Genomic DNA, 2,228 nt, shown 5'->3' with positions numbered 1-2,228 from the left:
GTTCAGGATCCAGTTGCTTTCAGTCCCAGGATCCTTAGCTTCGTGATGAGCTTGAAAGGCACTTTGGTGTTAAATGATGTGCTGTTGTCATTGAACAGCATTCTCATATATGTGTTCCCCTTGTCCAGGTCAGAAACGGCAGTGTGTAGTCCAATAGAGATTGCATTATCTGTGGATCTGTTGGGGCGGTATGCAAGTTGGAGTGGGTCCAGGGTGTCTAGAATGACGGTGTTGATGTGAAGCAGAGACTATGGTGATCTGCTTGAAACATGTTTGTATTACGTCCTGGTAATCCATCTAGGCCTGCCGCCTTGTGAATGTTAACCTGCTTAAAGGTCTTACTCACATCAGCTACAGAGAGCCTGATCACAGTTGTCCAGAACAGTTGGTGCTCTCATGCATGTTTCAGTGTTGCTTGCCTCCAAGTGAGCATAGAAGGCATTTAGCTCGTCTGGTAGGGTTGCGTTATTGGGCAACTCGCGGCTGGGTTTCATGTAATTCATGTAATTCATAATTGTTTGAAAGCCCTTCAACATCAGACAAGTGGTCCCATGTGGCTCAGTTGGTAGAGCATGGTGTTTGCAACGCCAGGGTTGTGGGTTCGATTCCCACATGGGACCAGTATGGAATTCTTTTTTTTTTTTATGTATGAAATGTATGCCTTCACTACTGTAAGTCGCTCTGGATAAGAGCATCTGCTAAATGACTAAAATGTAAACAAGTGTCAGAGCTGACACAGTAGGATTCGATCTTAGTTCTGTATTGACGCTTTGCCTGTTTGATGGCTCATCGGAGGTCATCAAACAGGTTATCTTGTGCATCAGATTCGGTGTCATTGTACTGGTGTCTTTCAGATGCCAAGTGAGGGTATCAGAGAACTTGGACTTAGAGCAGCCATCTATAGAGGACTTGGCTTTAGATCAGTTTGAAAATATATGGCAATACTTGAAAATGATCAACAATCAACTAAAATAATATGCAAAATTGTACAGTCCAGCTGTGCAAAGCTCTTAGAGACTTACCCAGAAAGACTCACAGCTGTAATCACTGCCAAATGTCATTATGGGTTATTATGTGTAGATGAGTGAAATTTAAAATCAATTTAATACATTTTAAATTTAGTCTGTAACACAACAAAATGTCAAGTCAAGGGATGTGAAAACTTTCTGAAAGCACTGTACATATAATTAGGAATAAAGTGACTGATAGAAAACCGTAGAAGTAGAGTATGTGATGAGTCAGGACTACCATGGCCGTGTCATCTGCAAACTTGGTTTACAGGTATAAAAAACACATCTCTTGTTCCATGTGCGTATTGGCACTGTGCGTCACAGCTGGATAGGCTGCACTTCCGTTGTCAGAATTCATGCCAACCACATTAACGGTAGACCAGGTTTTCATAAACGTGAACTGCCCCTTGCTGATTTAGCCAATTTTTTTGGCTTGTTCCTCAAGAAATGCGGGCGGCCATGACAGAAACCAAACTTGAGTTGGCTTGGGGGTGTGGTTTGATGTGGGTGTGTCTTGGGTATGTCCTTGCCACCACCAAGACACACCCATCTGTCAGAACCTTGCCTTGCAGGTTGAGTTCAATATCTGCAGACAAATGTAGGATGAGATGCCAGAGGAAACCTTAAATAGGTCAGTAGCCTACAGAGTAATATAAGAAGAATGAAATTGCTGAATTTATGTAGATATTCTAAACTAAGTGTTTTGATAACATTTAATTGAAGTAACAGGTCCATGTAGAATAAACCAACCCTTTACATAATACCATAGAAGTAGTGTTTTGCTAATATAACAGTGTACACCTTTCACCTTTTATTGTCATTCCCAGTCGATATAGATACTGTTAATTTTGTCTGGTGGTTATAGGGCTACCTTCACATGTCAGAGTGGTCATAGTTCGCTGGTCCTGGTGCTGAATGCACAGGGTTTTCCCCTCCCCATATTGACTGATACCATTCAAATCAATAAAAAAAAGACAATACAAGTAAAAGTTGTATCTAGTAAAATGTTATGTGGAGTGGCCAGGTCTCTCTCCAATCAGAGACATCAGTATCAAGCCCATCTGTCTGACTTGATCACATCATCTTACAAGTCTCCACATGCTGGCTCCATACATGTTTCTGTGAACATAGTCAATGTTCTGTTACCAACGGCAGTTAGGGCAGGTGTTATCTGACACACAAACAGTTACAACGTTGAAGTTTGAACGGGTGAGATAA

The 2,228-nt window shown here is 41.6% G+C and overlaps 1 non-coding gene across 1 annotated transcript; it reads left to right on the top strand.

Annotated features, from left to right (window-relative positions):
- The first annotated feature begins 545 nt into the window (after positions 1-545).
- trnaa-ugc (transfer RNA alanine (anticodon UGC)) lies at positions 546-621 on the top strand. Its single transcript has one exon. It is a non-coding gene; the product is annotated as a tRNA-Ala (tRNA).
- The last annotated feature ends 1,607 nt before the right edge of the window (positions 622-2,228 follow it).

Source organism: Salmo salar, chromosome 29 (genome assembly GCF_965601325.2).
Source record: "Salmo salar chromosome 29, fSalSal1, whole genome shotgun sequence".
NCBI classification, from domain to species: Eukaryota; Metazoa; Chordata; class Actinopteri; order Salmoniformes; family Salmonidae; genus Salmo; species Salmo salar.
The sequence above is the reverse complement of the archived record's forward strand: the minus strand, read 5'-3'. Positions and strand labels throughout refer to the sequence as shown.